General features: G+C 37.8%; 1 pseudogene; it reads right to left on the bottom strand.

Annotated features, from left to right (window-relative positions):
- Positions 1–940: 940 nt before the first annotated feature.
- On the bottom strand, positions 941–1,211 carry LOC122751340 (annotated as a pseudogene).
- Between the last annotated feature and the right edge of the window lie 11,696 nt (positions 1,212–12,907).

The following is a 12,907-nucleotide window of genomic DNA, read 5'->3' as shown; positions in this document are numbered from 1 at the left end:
AGGCCAGCCCAGGATTGGGGGAAATTAATAGGATTGTCCAGTCCCCCTTCTCCCTAGATCTCCTGAGCAGCAAGGAAACATGAATCAGGCCCTCTCCCTTCCCCTTAGCTACTTCTCAATTCGTGCCCAACACCTAGACCAGCCCCATTCCAGTTTGATGCTCAGAAAATGCCAGAGTGTAGAGCAGACAGGATGGGGGAAAAGGGTAGGTATTGGGCTCCCCCTTCTAACTCCCAGTAAAAAGTCTGCTCCCACCTCCACCCACCTCCACCCTTGGGACCAAGCTTGACTAGGTAGAAAGATAGGAGAGATGGTATGATATAGAATATCCCCAGACAGAAGTCGGTTGAAGCTGAGCTCTTAGGATCAAGATAGTCAGACATCTGTACTTCCCTCTCAAACCCTTGAGTTGGGGTGGGCAAGGGGGAAGATGGGAAAACAGGAACCCTGGTCCCATTCCAGGGGGCAGAGACAAAGAAACAGGTGTTGGCAGCTAAATCAAAAGGTTAGCTCGGTTAGCTCGGTCCAGGAAAGCAGGAATACAAAAGAAGTCCCAATCCTGGGAAAGAGTGGGTGGGTCTATGGGTAAATAGATGGATGTATGTAGGAGGTATGGATGTGGGAGGTGGAGGGAGAGGCAGGGAGCACCTCAACCACCTGCTGCCTGCTCCACCCTGCCCAGCACAATCCCACATGGAGTGGGTGGCCAGGATTAGTGTGAACATGTCCAATGTGTGAATGGGGAGGCATTTCCCTGGTAGAGCGGGTATTTCTCTCACCAGTAGAATCAGGAAGGACAGACTGAGGGAAAGGAAAGGTGGGGAAAGAAAAGTGGAGATTTAAAGAAGATCAACATTTTTCTGTCTAGTCCCAGAAGGGCCGCCGAGTCGTTGTCATCATCATCAAGCAGAATAAGGTGGCACGATACAAGCAGACCTGATTACTGCTCCTTCTCCGAAGACTCCTGGGATATCCCCTCTTTCTCTTCTTTCTCCAGCTTTTTGGGTCTACCTCTTGGTTTCCTCCCTGGTGCAGCGGTAGTTTTCCGGCCTTTTGCAGCCCCCTTGTTCTGACTCCGCTTCGGGAGTTGGTGCCTCACTGGGTTCCTTCTGAGGTTGTTTCCGGGGTCAGCCCCGCCCTCTCTTCTCAGACCCATCTTTCTCCTGTTTGGAGGCCCGAGGCTGGCTGGACTTTGAACTGGATTCACTCATCTTCCCCCTTCTCTAATGAGAGGTGGTAAAAGGTAGGGGTGTGGGGTGTGGCAGTGGGCCGCCTTCGGTGCGTAGCTCCGGGTTGCGGGGGAGCAACGCAGACTGCGAGCGAATGACCTCGCTAAGCTTCCCTGCTCCAACTCCTCCCGCCGCTGCTGCTGCTTGTTGCAAATGCGGATCTGAAACCGGGAGAGAGGAGAGAAGCGCTCAGAGACCGCGGCCCAGTGCTCCATCCTTTTCATTTTTGATACTGGTAATTTGGTTTTCTTCTTTCTATCTTTTTAAAATCACATTAACCAAAGGTTTATCTATTTTATTTTTTTTCATAGAACAAACTCTTGGTTTTATTCATTAATTCTATATTTTCTTACTTTCAATTTTACTAATCTCTCCTTTAATTTGGTGTTTAATTGGGGATTTTTAATTTCTTTTCTTTTTCTATCTTTTTTAGTAGCATGCTCTTCTTTCTCTATTTTATTTGGAGATATAAAATGTCCTCTAAGAACTGCTTTGACTGCATACCATAAGTTTTGGTATGTTGTCTCATTATTGTCATTCTCTTGGATGAAGTTATTGATTGTTTCCATGATTTGTTGTTTGACCCACTCATTCTTTAAGATAAGGTTTCCTAGGTTCCAATTAATTTTTGGTCTTTCTTTCCATGGTCATTTATTGCACATAATTGTTATTGTATCATGATGGGAAAATGATGTATTTACTATTTCTGCCTTTCTGCACTTGACTGTGAGGTTTTTATATCCTAATAAATTTTCAATTTTTGTATATGTGTCATGTACCACTGAGAAAATGGTATATTCTTTTCTAACCCCATCCATTTTCTCCAGAGGTCTATCATATTTCATTTTTCTAAAATTCTATTCACCTCCTTAACTTATTTCTTATTAATTTTGTGGTTATATTTATCAAATTTGGAGAAAGGGAGAGTGATGTTGCCTATTAAATATGTTTTGCTATCTATTTCTTCCAGTAACTCACTTTAATTCTTCACTAAAAGTGTGCATGCTATACCACTTGGGGATTGCAAGTTTAATATTGGTATTACTTCATTTCTCTGGTATCTTTTAGCAAACTGTAGTTTCCTTCTTTATCTCTTTTAATTAGGTCAGGTTTTGTTTTTACTTTGTTTAAGATAAACATTATGCTCCATCCTTTTACCTTTACTCTATGTGTATCCTTGTTTCAAATTTGTTTCTAATAAACAGCATATTCTAAGATTCTGGTTTTTAATCCACTCTGCTATCTGCTTCCATTTTACTGGAGAGTTCATCCCATTCCCATTTACAATTATTACTGTGTTTCCCTGTATCCTAATTTCCCCCTTATTTCTACTTTTCTTCTTCTTTTCCCCTTGTCCCTTCTCACTAGTGTTTTGTTTCTGGCTACCACTTCCCTCAGTCTACCTTCCCTTCTTTCAGCCCCACCTCCTTTCTCTCCTCTTCCCTTTCTAATCTTAGTTTTGCTCTACCTCCTACTGGCACCACACCTTTTTCTTTCCCCCTTTCCCATTTACTTCCCTATAGGGTAATATAAAATGCTATATGTAACTGACTGTGTATGTTATTCCCTCTTTGAGACAAATCATATTAGAGAAAGGACAAAACAATAATCACCCCTCTCTTTTTTCCCTCTATTATAGTAGGTCTTTTGTGCCTCTTCATGTGATATGATTTTCACCATTCTCCTTCCTTTTCCTTTTCTCCCAGTCTAATCCTTTTTATTTCTCCTTAAGGATTTTTTTTAATATCATCACATCACATCCTGTCTGTGTGTACTCCGCCTATATGCCTTAATAAAGATACAGTAAACAAGAGTTAAAACTATCCTCTTCACATGTTGAAATGTAAACATTTTAACATTATTGAGTAAATTGGTTTTTTTTATCCTTTTTTACCTTTTCATGCATCTTTTGAGTCTTGTTTTTTAGACTGAATTTTCTGTTCAGTTTTGGAATTTTTATTAGGAAAGTTTTAAAGTTGTCTATTCCATTGAATACCCATCTTTTCCTCTGAAATGTTATGATTAATTTTGCTGTGTAGTATATTCTTGGTTGTAATCCCAGTTCCTTTGCCCTCCAGAATATTATATCCCAAGCTCTCTGATCCTTTAGTGTTGAAGCTGCCAGGTCCTGTGTAATTCTGATTTTTGTTCCTTGATATTCAAATAATTTCTTTCTGGTTGCTTAGAGTATTTTCTCCTGTACTTGGTAATTCTGGAATTTGGCTAAGATATTTTTTGGAGTTTTCCATTTGGGGTTGCTTTCAAGAAGTGATTAATGGATTCTTTCACTGCTGATTTTTCCCTCTGCTTCTAAAGCATTGGTACACTTATCCTTGATATTGTCATGAAATATGCTGTCTAGGCTCTTTGTTTTATTAGAGTCTTCTCGTAGTCCAGTTATTCATAGGTTATCTCTGTTGTTATTCTGAAGAGACATTTTATGTTTCCTTCTACTTTTATATCCTTTTGATTCTGCTTTACTTCTTCTTGTAGTCACATTGAGTCATTATTTTCCATCTGGCAAATTCTGATTCTTAAGGGAATATTTTCCCAAGGCAGCTTTGCACCTCCTTTTGCATTTGTACAATTTTATTTTTATGCATTTTTCCTCTTTCTAAGCTATTGATTTTTCTTACATAACTCTCATTTCTTTTACCAATTTTTTTCTTCTGCCTATCTTATTTGGGTTATAGAATCTTTTTTGAACTCTTCCAAGAGGGATTTTTGATCTTGAGACCAATTCTTCTTCCCCTTTAAAGCTTCACAGGAAGGTGTTTTATCATTGTTGTCCTCTGAGTTTATATTTTGATCCTCCCTGTTGCCATTATAATTTTCAAAGGTGAGAGTTCTTTTCTCTTTCTTATTCATATTTTAGCCTCTTTTGTGTATTTTAAGGTTGAGTTCTGCTTCTGGGCTAAAGTGTGCACTGTCCCAAGCTTCTTTTTCTGGGGACCAGTGGTCCAGTCACTAGCTTTCTGCTCTGAGTTTTCAGCAGCTTGCAACTTGCTCACTGCACTGTAGTGTCCCAGCCTAGTTGCCTTGAGGCTGGAGGGCTCAAAATGGGCCTGCTGTGGCACTAGCTGGCCAAGCTAGGACCTCAGGTCCTCAGATGCTGATCTGTCCTGTGGCTAAGAGCCCTTTTCTGGCTTGCCTGGACATGCTCTGTTCTTAGCTGTGCTTCCCTTTTAACCAGATGAAACGAATCTTTCCTGAAGATATCTTAGGATATCTTAAGTTGGAATATTGTTTCTCTCCATTTTTTTTTTTTGCGGGTTTTGTAGCTCCAGAATCTGTCAAGAGGCTTAATTTAGCATGTTTTTCTGAGGGAAATTTGGGAGAGCAAAGGCAGCTCTCTGGTTTCACTCTGCCATCTTGGCTCCATCTCTGCTTGCCTTCTTAATGAGGCTGACTAGGGAACAAGGAACGGAAAGAATTTAAAACTCAAAGTTTTAAAAATTAATGTTAAAAATTATTTTTACATGTAACTGGGGAAAATGAAATAATAAATGAAAAAAGTAAAAAGTGGTACTTATGATGCATCCTATATATGGCCAATAGCCAATAAACCTTTGTTAATAACGCTGTTGAGAAAAAAGTGGTAGAGTGAGGTCCAAGTCCTACTTCTGACAAATATCAACTATATAACCGTAAACAAATCACTGAAGATTTCAGTGATTATGGAAACACTTAATATTTTACATTTAATTCCTTATGTGCTTCATGAAAAGGAATGTTCACCCTTATAGTTCTTTACCCCACTGAAATCATAGAAAACTCCTAGTTCTACTATTATTCTTCCTCCTAATCTTTCTTCTTTTTTTAAGTAATATGAATTTTTATATATAGTTTTGAGTTCAAATTTTTACCCCTCCTTCCTTGAGTTGGTAAGCAATCAGATATGGGTTATACATGTGCAGTTATGTGAAACATTACCATATTAGTCATTTTGTACAAGAAAACTTGAATAAAAGAAAAAAATAATATTCTTCAAAAAATAATATTCTTCAGTCTGTTCCATCAATATCAGTTCTTTCTTTGAAAGGTGGATAGTGTTTCATCAATAGACCTTTGGGGTTGTCTTGAATCATTGTATTGTTGACAGTGACCACCACTACCACCATTAATTACCAAGAGGAAATGACCTGCACTTTCAGTAGTAGTAGCACTGGTAGCAGCAGAAGCAGAGAAGTCATAGTACTAGTGGTAATAGTGGTATCAGCAATGGTGGTAGTAATAGCAGTAGTTACAACAAAGTTATTTCGCCAAGGATCTTAAACTCAGTACCAGGTTGCATTTTCCAAAAGGGTGAGAAGTTCTACTGGAAAGGAAATTACATATCCATTGATAGAAAATATTTTGTGTCTTGGATAAACAAAAAATATACTATAATGAGATTTCTAATTCCACACTCAGTACAGAACATAAATTACTCAGATTCTAAATCAGTTCTTTCAGACAGATCAATGAGTACCTCTTCATCAAAGTTTCTACTGAGGAGAGTTTTACATACATCTTTATATACAGAATTTTCGATTTTTTCTTATTTTATTTGCATATATATTATGTATACATACACATAGACACATATACATATATATTTGGGGGGGGGTGGGACAATGAGGGTTAAGTGACTTATCCAGGGTCACAGAGCTAGTACGTGTCAAGTGTCTGAGGATGGATTTGAACTCAGGTCCTCCTCAATCCAGGGCCAGTGCTTTATACACTGTGGCACCAAGCTGCCCCCAGCATATATTCTTAATATTTCTCCCATATAATAATGAAACACTATGTTCACACCTATAAAATATTTATACTTTAGTAAAAAGAACAGTTAGGACAAAACCTAAACCACAAACAACTGTGTATCCAAATGCAATATTTAGGTTATATAAGGCTAAACTCAAGCCAAGATGACTAGGTTCCATCAAATAATTTTTCTGGATTTTGCTGTTGATTTTGTAGTATCCTCCTTATCTGTTGCTACTAAGCTATTTCTGTATGTGTGGCTGCAAGGCACCTTGGACATTTTAAGTACTAATTCGTCTTGAATTATATTGATTCAGGCATTGGATCTCCTGAGACCAAGGTCTGGATTACTTAATCTATTCTACCTTTGAATCAACTGTGCTATTCTGATTGGTGAATCAGGCAATGCAGATGCATATGGTCCGCTGTATTTAGCTGGCTCCAGGCCATCATCCACATCCTATTTGACTGTCTATCCAGCCTATCTCTTACCTATCCACTATATGCTTCCCTTGTGCTGCACAATCCCTATCCAACCACCCAAGATTTTTTATTATTTACTCTAAAAACCATGATCAAATCAGCACCATTATCTATTGTGGAAACAATAATATCTTAACATTGTTCTCACCAACCCTATATCTTCCAGAACCAAAGAACCCTCCCCAGACTATTACTCTTTTAGATGTATAGTATTCCCTCATGAAAATGTAAAGTCTTTGATGTCACAGACTCCTTTTCCTTTCTGTTAGGCATATTGGCATAATACATATTCATTCATGCATGCATTCATTCATTCATTCATTCATTCATTCATTCATTCATTCATTTATTCGTCCTTCCATCCATCCAACCATATATATGCCTACTCTTTCCATGAGTGATTATAAAGAAGACAGTTTCACTGAACCTATTTAACACACACACACACAAAAAAAACACAAAACATTTTTAAACCTTTGAGTCTCTGTTTCCTCATCTCTAAAATAAGAGGCATGAACTAGATGATCTTCCATTTTTCACACTATATGATTCCTACTTAAGGTCAGGGTATAGTGTGTATCTTTGTTTGGAAGATTGCCAAGTGAAAAGGTGATTAGATATATTCTTGACCCCAGAGGTAAGAACTAGGAATAATGGGTGAAAACTGCAAGAGCCAACTTAGATTTTGTTATGAGGAAACCAAATTATAGCTGTCTAAAAATGGAATGGGCTCTTTTGTGAACTATTAGAGATTTTAAGACTGGCCATATGTCCACTTCTTAGAGATGTTTCAAAGAAAGCATTATTTGCTGATCTTTTCAGGCATATTCAAAATTGGAATTCTGTGATTATGTGTTTTTTTTTCCTCCTGCATAACAGTGATTCCTAATTATAGTCCAAAGATTGCATTCAGCTTTATTTAATGGAAACTTTTCACATGGAGAAAGTGTGGACCTCCTATCTTCCTCTATGATTCATCATCAATTTGTTCTGGATCTCCACATTTGATCCTGTAAGAGGTCATAAATCCTGTTTTGTGGCTTTTACATTTTTTTCTTATTTTTTTTTTCTTTTTCTATAAGACATAAATTGACATGCAACTAGAACTGTTTCCTTGAGTATTGCTTTGCTAGGCAGTATTCACTGGCTTACATTCAATCTGACTGCTTAAAGAAATTGTTTTCTCAAGGTACTAAAATGACTTTTATACTTTGGACATAACACATTTTCAAAAATAGTTATGCAAATCAAGATGTATAAATTCTAGCCTATCATTTTGCCTTTTTTCTACATGCCACAGAAAGGATATAACATTGATCTGAATGGTTTTTATTTTAACATAGTCATACTTAATGCTTGTTGCTCTCAGTGTTTATCAGTATTCTTAGTGTTTTCATACTTCAAAGTCTAGTTCATCTGTTCTTTCATAGCTTACCCCTTTTATCTAATGTTTGAATATTTCTTTTCCCTCAGTTCTTAGAAAAGATAGGAAGCAATTCTCCACTGTTGCTCACTCTTCTTAAGTACCCACCTGGTCTGAATATAAACCATTTTAATTAATCTTCATATTTGTCTTTTTTTTTTCATTTTCCCCACCTGGAATATGTGTGTGTGTGTGTGTGTGTGTGTGTGTGTGTGTGTGTGTGTGTGTACATATGTACTGGGGGTAATGGGGTATGGTGTTGGGTTAGGGGTTGAGGTTCTTAGGAATTCCTCTTTAAAGAATTATACCCTCTTGCACACAAAAGCAGTTAGAATAAAGTGGTAGTTTATTTAGGGGCAAGGGAAGGGGGAGAGGGGGAAGGGAAACCATGAAAGAAATCTTTGGACTTCTCATGGGGAGATAGGCACAAAGCACGTGGCTCAGAGGTACCAATCTCCTCGAGCAAGAGACTGGCAGGTACTTTTATAGAGGACTGATGGGGGGAGGGGTGACCATTTAACTGTGGAAAGTTCCTTTAGTGAGGGAGGACCATCCCCCACTGGCAGTGACTGGAGGAATTGGGTGAGGGGTAGCTACAGATCTCTCTTCAGGACACAAAGGCTGCAGCCACCCCCAAATTTATCTCCCCAGGGGTAAGGGAGATCAGAATGAAGGGTGGGAATCTGAAGCTAGTTCAGTCAGATTTGGTTTCCACTTATCTCTCATCTCCCTAGGCATATCTGTCCTCTGGTTTACCCTCTCAAGGACAAGATTCCTTGGTGTGCCCCAGAGAATTTCTGGGGTGCTCTGCACCCCATGATACATACATATGTGTATGTATGTATGTATATATGTGTGTAAATGTATATATATATAAATATGCTTTGGTTATATAATTATGCTTCATATTTTAATTTTATATCCTAGAAATGTCATGGTTTATTTTTTTAGGAATTTCGAACAACAAAATAAACCCAGAAAGGGAATATGTTCCTGGGAAACTATTATATTAATGATCATTAAGAAAAATTATGGATATATCCTTTAACTTTGTCATTATGGTTCTAAAACTGAAGATTATTTTTAGTAGAATTTGTTACCTTTCCATGTTAATTTCATTTACCTTCTTGCAAGCCTTTTTCATATTGTTCCATAGACTACTTTTTTGACTCTGCATTATTTCAGACAGAATCTTCCAATATTTTTCTGAATTTTTCCTATTCCTAATTTTTACAGGCTGTATTATATTTACAAACTGTAATTTGTTTAGTCATTTTTCAATTGTTTGACACATTTTGTTTTCAGGTTTTTATTTTCACCAATGGTATTGCTATGGACAGTTTTCATTTAAAAATATAATTTTTAATATTGCCTTCAATCTCCTTACATTCTGATTCCAGGAATACAATTTCTATATCAGAGGGTATGAGCAATGGATGTGCAATTTGCATAAGTATTATCATTTTACAAGACCATTAAGTTATTTCAGAGCTTCATAGCAGTGAAATAGCATACCTGGCTTTGCATAGTCCCCGAATTCCTATGATGTATTTCCCTATCTTTTACCATTTTTGATACCTTTTCACATATCACATAATTCTTGATGGCTTTTTTCATTTGCATTTCTTTGATTATTACTAATTCTGAATAATTTTCAGAGGGCTGCTAAAAATCTTTATTTCTTATCTTAAAAACTATTTAATTTGACCTTTTTATCTCTTCTATATTAGAAAATAAATAATAGGGGCAACTAAATGAAACAATGCATAGAGCACTGGCCCTCTAGTGAGGAAGACTCATCTTTCTGATTCCAAATCTAGCCTAAGACACTTCCTAGCTGTGTGTTCCTGGGAAAGTCATTTGACCCTTCTTGGCTCAATTTCCTGACTTGTGAATTATCTGGAGAAGGAATGGAAAACCATTCCAGTATCTTTGCCAAGAAAGCTCCAAATGGGGTCATAAAGAGATAGACACAACTGAAATGACTTAACAACAATTAGCAACAAACAACTATGGGAGAATGCATTGACTCTTATAAATTTTTACCAGTACCTTATAGATAAGACATGTCACAATCACAGGTATTTGTCACAGATAACTAATGCAAATATTTTTTCTCAATCCATGTTTTCCTCTGATTCTAGATGAATATATGCACTTCATTTTAAAAGTTTTTAAATTTTATCTGTTCTGTCAACTCTTTGGCTCTGACATGCTTGTGTAACGTGTGCATATGTGTGTATGCATACATATGTGTATATGTATATATACACACATATATATGTATGTATATATGCATGTATATATTTATATGTATGCATATTTATCAACTATCTCCCTTTTATTGCTTCCTTTTATGATCTGTAGCGATGTAACTTTTCTCAGATGCTTTTGGCATTAGTTTTTGCATTTCAGATGTCCTTAGTTCTGAGCACATGAAAATTGTGCTTTTTTCCCTAGGACATCATTTCCATGTAACCTTACATTTTGTTCCTTTACTAACATTCTGACCATGTGTATAATTCCACCATTTCTTCATCTCTTTGTCACAAATCAGACACATAACTAAGACCTCTCAACATTTTTTAAAAAAATGGTTTCCAAATAAATTGGCAATTTTTCTAATCTTCCTCTAAATATTGACCACAGTCTTTCACTTGACTTTGAGTATATTCTCATTGGGTTAAGGCTTAGAACAAGCAAACACTATCTACTCCTAAAATTTTTGTTTTTCTTTGTGGTAAAGCAAAATTCCTGATATAAATTTCAACCCTTGAAGATCACAATATGGTCAAACACTGAAATATTTTAGTGGCGCAGGAGAAGTTGTATTGTTAGCTCTTATTACAGCAAATTTCAAGGGACTATCATAATGCTTAAATTATTTGCTGTTTTTTTTAATTATTAACATTGGGGAAAAAATAAAAGACCATTTGATATTTGGATATTTTCACAACCATTATTTCATCAGTGTTGAGTACTCAGAGCTTGAAATCTCCCTCCATACATACATACATATGATGAACTCAAAGACAACTTATGTTTTATTGACTTGGCTAGGGCACAGTTAACTCATTTATCTTGTCAGAAACCTAAAATATATAAAACGAAGAATTTGACCTCAAATTTTCCTGTTTACTTCCAGATCCCTATCCACTATATAACATGCTGCTTCTCATTGGATATCTTTGCTATACAAAATATGTTTGTGTGGGGCAGCTAGGTGGCGCAGTGGATAAAGCACCGGCCCTGGATTCAGGAGTACCTGAGTTCAAATCCGGCCTCAGACACTTAACACTTACTGGCTGTGTGACCCTGGGCAAGTCACTTAACCCCAATTGCCTCACCAAAAAAAACCAAAACAAAACAAAACAAAAAAATATGTTTGTGGTGATGAAATACAGAGAAATATCTGACCTTACATACACACATATGTATGTATGTATATATAAATTTAAGATTATGTAAATATAGACTTAGGGTTGAAATGAACCCTTGAGTTTATCCCATCTAATCTTTCCCTCAGTTTACATCTGATAACAGTGTGGTTCAGAGAGATTGAAAGTTGTGACCAAACTCTCAGAGGTAATAAATTGACTCATAAATTTTAAATAAGAATTGAACAATAGCAATTTGAGCAACAATTTTAACTCTGGTCCTGTGGCTTTAAATCCCGCATTCTTTCTACAGTGCAATGTTGTCAACTATAACAACAATTTAAAATATATTTATGCTAATCAACTAATTCAGATCTGTTTCAGGGATAGATTAAAAACAGTGGTCAAGACAAGATAAGACACTTTGGTGAAGTTTAGAATTCTGGTCATGTAAGGGGAAAATATAAGGACAAAAAGGTGCTGAGCTGAATTTTTCTAAGGTAGGTGAACATCACATGTCCCTTTCCCATGACTACAACTTAGGTTGTTATATGGACAAGGAAGAAACTGGAGGATTGGTATAAATAGAAACATCTAACTGGAAATGAGAGGTCAAATCTAATTTTTACTTTGTGACTATGAAATCAATGCACTATGACAATTTGTGGGCAATTAGCAGTGTTCAAAGAACAAGGAATGAATCCTGTTGGGGAAAGAGAATATAGTCTCAAGGTCTTCTCAGCCGACTCTTGGAAGGGGTTTCAGTACCCTTCCCCATATTTCCCCCACCCTGCCCAGTTTGTTCCCTACTCTCCTCTGTCTATGCCATTTGCTCCACCTCTACCCACGATGGCCACCCCTCCCCCATCCACTACCTCCGCTCCTCTCCCTCCATGTGACCCTTCTCCCGCTGAGACTACCCTCTCAGCTCCTCTCCCTCCACCTGATTCCCCACAGGTGGCTATCTCCATTCCTTCATCAACCACACCCGGTCCTAATCAACCCTCTAGCCTGGTCAGGCCTCAGGAAATCTGCATACCAATTCCACCTGCTCCTGTATCCCCACCAGCCCCCCTGCTCCCCTTACGGGAAGTCCCCATGGGGGATTCTACAACTAGGGTCCATGTTCCTTTTTCAATGGGTGATATGTATCAGATTAAGGAGAAATTAGGGCGTTATTCAGAGAACCCCACAAAGTTTCTAGATGGTTTTAGGTCTGTGACCATGCAGTTTGACCTCTCTTGGTCTGACTTGCAAGTTATCCTTGGGGGCTGTTGTACCCCCATGAGAAAAAGCGAATCATAGACCTGGCTATACAAGCCGGTGATGAATATGCACAGGCTGGCACCTGGGCAGGAACCCCAGGCACAGTGGCAGTACCCTCGGGCAATCCCGGCTGGGACTATCACGACAGGGAAGATAGAGCCCGTAGGGACCACATGGTTACTTGTCTCATTGAGGGTATGAAAAGAGGGGTCAAGAAACAGGTTAATTACGAAAGGATGAAGGAGGTGACACAAGGGCCTGATGAAAATCCTGCTGTCTTCATGAGCCGTTTAGCGGACTCTATGAAAAAATACACGAACTTAGACCCAGAAAAGGAGGAAGGGATAACTGTCCTCAATATGTACTTCATTGGCCAATCTGCT

Source organism: Dromiciops gliroides, chromosome 3, assembly GCF_019393635.1.
Source record: "Dromiciops gliroides isolate mDroGli1 chromosome 3, mDroGli1.pri, whole genome shotgun sequence".
NCBI lineage: Eukaryota > Metazoa > Chordata > Mammalia > Microbiotheria > Microbiotheriidae > Dromiciops > Dromiciops gliroides.
The sequence above is the reverse complement of the archived record's forward strand: the minus strand, read 5'-3'. Positions and strand labels throughout refer to the sequence as shown.